This window comes from Xenia sp. Carnegie-2017, unplaced genomic scaffold (genome assembly GCF_021976095.1).
Source record: "Xenia sp. Carnegie-2017 unplaced genomic scaffold, XeniaSp_v1 HiC_scaffold_6, whole genome shotgun sequence".
In the NCBI taxonomy this organism is placed as follows: Eukaryota; Metazoa; Cnidaria; class Anthozoa; order Malacalcyonacea; family Xeniidae; genus Xenia; species Xenia sp. Carnegie-2017.
The window spans coordinates 11,918,915-11,924,924 of NW_025813526.1; positions in this window are offsets into that span (position 1 = coordinate 11,918,915).

Below are 6,010 nucleotides of genomic sequence, written 5' to 3' on the forward strand. Positions count from 1 at the left end.
TAGCTCCTCAATTTTGAATACAAATTACTTTCAGAAAAGCACTATCGGTATTTAATTTCTAAAGAATGTAATTTTACTAATGGTTACCCTCTAAGGTGCTTAGAAATGTAAATATACGCCAAAATGTGCTGCAGTAATTAATTTTGATGTACTCTGGATCTGCCACTGTGAAATACCAAAAAATCAATGGCTCAACCAATTAAGAGTTGACAAGAAATGAATTTCAAAAATGGCTATACACAAACCAGGAAAATGTTTCAGTAACAAACAGTGGATTTTCGAATGATTTTACCCATGGATTTCTTGGTGCTTTTCCAGATGGACTTGTCTCTTGCCATTGCTGTTATTCACTGTGTCTATGTTTCATGGGGGAAAAGTCAACAGAATAATTACAACACCTATTGATTTTTGTTTTGATAGTGTTCATTTTTCCTCATAGACGAGACAATTGAAACTTCATCAGATGACAGGTTGTTTTGCATTGAAGTAAAACGTGATGGCACAAAACAACTTAATAGATCTCATGCATATTACTATAAAGTAAGTACATTTGTAAATTATTCTAATTTCATTTAGTAAGCTTAATGTATAGCAATTCACTTTCTTAATTCATTGCTCAGTTGTCTTGCACTGGTTTGAGCAAATGTAATTTTGTTGTGTGGACAAAAAAGACTTGTTTTCATAAATTCTTTTAACAAGCTTAATGCATAAAAATTCACTTTTTTTGGTTATGGCTCAATTGTCATGCACTGGTTTTGAATACAGTGATTTTGTTGTGTGGACAGAGAAAGACTAGTTTGTTGAACGAATCTTGCAAAATAACGAATTTATAGATAGGAACATAGAGGCAGCAAAGAAATTTGTTTTGAGGGGCTTCTTCCAAAGTTAACTAGAAAATCGTACCAAAAAAATTGAATAAATGAAATATAATGAAATCAAATGTCTTATACGTATTATTAGTACAATTTTAAGTGTATGCATGCAAAATCGTTTAAAAAATATTAATTAGTCATAATGTACAGAATCACAAATGTTAATTAGTGCACAGCTAAAAATAACTATTTTGTCAATCGTGGTAGGTTCATTCTCTTTAGAATTGACAAAATCAATTGGCTAAGTTAAACTCAGAAGTGCATATTCCTTTCTAATGTTTCTAATCACTCTTTCCAAGTGAATCATCACATTAGCAATTCGCCCAGTTTGTTCAACTTCTATTCCACTGAGCTGTTTTTTAGCTCTTAGTAAAAGCTGGCATCTTGACAGTTGCGCAGTGCAAATTGACTGACTCCTGGATATCAAAGCCTCTATCAGCTAAGATTACATCTCCAGGTAAGAGCTTATCAAGGAGACCACATTTCTCAGTCAAATGTCTGCCACTGACCCTTCCTCCCCAGCCACTGGAAATAAAGGTTACTGTACCCTGGGGAGTGACAGCAATTAAGTACTTAATTGTGTTGTGGTGCTTGTAGCATGAGTAAGTGTGTGCCCTAGAAAGAGGATTTAATGCACCATCCAAAAAATCTGAAAGCATTCGATGATGGCAACAAGTTTAGGGCAGTGTTTTCTAAAGTCCAAAGTTTTGAGATGGAGCCCAGTCTGGATTAGTTTGGTCCATTAAAGCCGGTGGTTTCCCTACAATTATATGGTATAAAATGCTACTGGTTTTTTTTCAAAGTGATTTGGATTTCAAAAGAAATCAGTAAGGTACAATTTAATGTATGAATACACATCACCCCCTCCCAATTAACGTTTTACCTACGCCTCTGTATTAGAAATGAAACACGTTTTGAGGACGCATTAAAGCATTACGAAGATGAACAAGTCATTTGGATATCAGCAAAGAAGCAATCTTCGACGTGTTTCATATGATAGTATGTGGCTTCACAAAAAACTTCTTAATCATGAAAGTAAATACTCTACATTGCTCCTGACAAAATCAAAGACAATGCTCATTCATAATTGGCTGAAATTTTGAGTTTTGTTTACCCATTAAAATATTTTTATAGTCATAGTGTACAATCAACAAAAGGACACAGAAGGATTACAGAGGTTTCTAAAAATAGATGGTAGATTTTCAAATGTCATTTGTTATCTCTTGGCTACACGATATGTAGAAAAAGCAAAAGAAGTTAGGGATGATTTACAAATACCTTTTGTGACAGACTTTACGCCAGATATTCGAGAACTGCGTATTGAACTGTCACGTTTAAGTCCTTTGACCACACACAAGCAATGATTACTACAGAAACAGTTAGGTGTCTACAAAATGTTCCTCAATCTATTGCCTATTCAAACACTGTTTTATAGCATTATGGGCTATGGTTTGACACCTGGGACTGCCTACATTTTTTCAGTTGTGAAACAAACCCGTTGTTTTTTCTTGAAAAGCAATTATTTTTGTGTACAATTGTAGAACAACTTTAAAATGGTTTCAAGTATAAAATTTTTTAGGTCATGCCTTTTTTTTAAAGAGTAGATACTTCTTCAAAGTATGTCACAGTCGGAGTCCATCGACGGAGTGCCAATGGAACTAATCAATTTTTCATTTAAGTGTAAATAGTTTACCATCCTATAATAAGAAGTGTAATGTGACCATCAGTTCTTTTTTGTCTTCTTCTATGTTGTCACATCTTGAAGAAAAGCTGAAAGCTAATCCCATATGCTTCCGAGATACTTCAATAACAACCTCAAAATTATAATCTTCAGCAGCCTGCATAAAACTCAACTTATTTGTAAACTTTCATTGGCGGTCAACGCACAGGTTTTAGAAATTACAGGCATCTTCCAATACCTTTCTATCAAACTTAATGAAAATATGTCTTGATCTATCCAAATTGATGACATTGATATGAAATTTAGTCAAAGACTTGGAGTTTGGCGTAAGTTAAAGCATTTTCACCTCTGCATGAAGGGGCGAGACTAATGGCAGGGGGTGAAGGGAGCCCTCAAACTTTTTGGAAACAGTGCTTTGGCAGGAGAATTTGCTGTCAAATTGCAGGGCATTATTCCGGTATAAAAAAATTTTCTTACCTGAAAAGTAGTGACATAGCAATGACAAACAATGGCAAACCAGACCAAACCATAGCAAGTTCTTTCTCCCTCTTACAAAATGCCCAAGTTTGATTTTAGTTTTGTAATAAAATCTATAAGTTTGACTTTGAAAAAGATGAAAATTATGATAACATGGAAGCAGAAGCTTGAGTATAATTTAGATATCAAGCAAAGGCAGGTGTTGAGTTTAGGACGATGGTAGATTACACTACTGCTTATCAGTTTTACAAAAGAAGCATAAAAAGAAGGCAGACGTTTAAAGGACAATGCAACTCTGACACTTTGGCAATCATATCACAAGTGGCTTAGCTATGGTGAAACATTAATGTATACAGGCCCTCCGAAAACCTTAAATTCCACTCGCCAAAAGCTTTCCTATTTGCATTTTGCAAAAAGCAGTCTAAAGACCACATGGAATTAATGCTCCTTTTACTCACATAATTTTGCTACTCCACCATCGCACATGGAAGAATTGTATGAGCTCTGCAAACTATTTTGTATTGCTTTTACACTTTCTGTGTGATTTTTTTTTTGACTGCTAAGGTTTTTCTTGTTTGAAATTACAAACTATTCAAGCGCAAAAAGGAAAAACAAATGTTTTATTGGGGCTCGCTGTTAAGAATACACCTCAAATGATTGAACTTGGATGAGATCATAGACATATTAAGCCGCAGTCACAAAAATGCCCAATTCTCCAATTACAATAACATGCAAATATTAAAGTTAAAGAGCCAAGTTTTTACATAAATTTTATTCTCCATCGAAGTAGTCTTCTTGTATCTCCACGCCCAAAATTATCTTTCAGCTTTTTCCCCTTTCACTCACTTTATGAAGGATTTTGTAAACTTTACAAACACTTGATTGAAGATGTATGCATGACAGCCATGACGCAAAAGTAAGTGCCTTTCAAAAAACCGAATTTTTTGCAACACAGCCAATGTCATTCGTCAAATAGAGATTGTCAACAACAATTATTTGCAATTACAGATGAAATGTTTGCTTCAACTTCTAGTTCCTCTGAACAAAGAATTATTCTGGACTCATAAGCTTGTTGAGGAAGGATGATGGTGTGGGGTCATTGTCTATCTTAGTTTGAGAAAACAATCTGCTTGGTTTCAAGCGTTTTGTAATTCCAACGAAAGGCGTTCTAATTCTTGCTTTTTCATTTGGACAATGTTTTAAAAGCTCACTCGGACTCAATCTCACCGAGAGCAAAAAGAGGTTCGAATTTTTAGTTTGAGAAAATTTTGTGGATTTTAGAACAATAGTTCGTAATTGAGTTAAGTACGTCTTACGTCCTCCTGGGAAGTGTAAAGAACGCACTCGGTCGCCGGTCGTTGGAATAAAATCCTTGCGAGAAATAAGATTGATCCATTTCTTTGAAGATCTAGAGACCTCTTACTTTGACCTCGAGGAACATTGCAATATCTTTATTTCTTTCGTTGTTTGGAAAGCAACAAGTTACCACCACCTTTTCGTTCTGTTGACGATACATCCTCTAGCGCAGATTTGCTGCAACTTTCTGAAAAAAAAAACTCTCCTGAAGACCCGGGCAAGAGGTCTCAAACGAACTTAGGCCTTCAGTCGTACTTCTTCACACAGAAACGTGTCTAGGAACAGCAGTAAACTCTCTTTCGGTAGTTGCCATACTGCCAGGTTTCATGAGAGTGACTACTTAGAGAAAAATGCATCGCGCGCTTTTCCCAAGAGACGTAATAATGCAAGTTGTCTACTATTAGAGGTAGAAAGTTAAACTTGGTAAGAGACTTAAGGCGCTGATTACATGAGCGGATAGCCGGGATATAGTCAAGTAATAAATGATTTGAGAAATCTAAACGATTAAATGCTTATCATCAGATGAATCTTCCCGAGCAATTTCACTATTATTTGATTTAATAACCGCGCGAAACAATTAAAATCAAAATAACCAACTTGGCTTAATTTACGAATTACACCAGGAACGACTTCTGGCGCTTAACAAACATTTGTAATTTTTAACCTCAAGTTTTGGCCTTTTTTGATACCTCGAAATCATTTCACGCTTCACTGAATCCTGGCTACCCAGGATCATGTAGCCAGAATCTATGTACTGAGTTCAGCAAAGTTTTACGCCAGTGAAAATCGTTTCAAATTTAGAAAATACATTATAAATTACTTTATTTTTTCGATTTTTAACTTTCAAGAAGAAATTAAATTGCATAATATGACTAATCAATTATATGAAGATTAAATGAAGATATTATCTTCGCACTTTGCTGGACAATTTAGGCAAGTGTCTCATGAACTTGAAAAATTCAGGTGACTCTACACTCGAACCCATGACCTCTGCGGTGCCGGTGCAGTGCTCTAACCAACTGAGCTATGAAGTCACACAGTGGTGAGCAGGTCAATTTTGTTGGGCTCATGTTTTCTCGTGAAAGGAATGTATATGAAAGTGTTTTATGCAGTGCGGTGTTTGAAATTAAATGAAGATATGATCTTCGCACTTTGCTGGACAATTGAAGCAATTGTCTCATGAACCTGAAAAATTCAGGTGACGCAACGGGATTCGAACCCATGACTTCTGCGGTGCCGGTGCAGTGCTCTGACCAACTTAGCTATGAAGTCACACAGTGGTGAGAAGGTCAACTTTGACTTTCATATGACTAATCAAATTGTTTATTTCTTAAATAGTCATTTATGCTATACGGTGGGTCTAAATTAACGAAACAAAGAAGTATTCCACATCTTGTTTTATAATAAGTCTAACAGTAGAAAACAAACAGTACTTTAATTAAATTTCGAATTCACTCAATGCAACGACAGGCTATGTTTCATTTTCTTTAAAGAATTTGGCCTGTCAGCACATTGAAGAAATTTTATCAGAATACTGTTAAAGTTATTTAGCCAAATGATTAGATAACGCATTTTCCATTTTTAGATACATTGTATAATTATTAGATCTAAACCTCAAAAACAA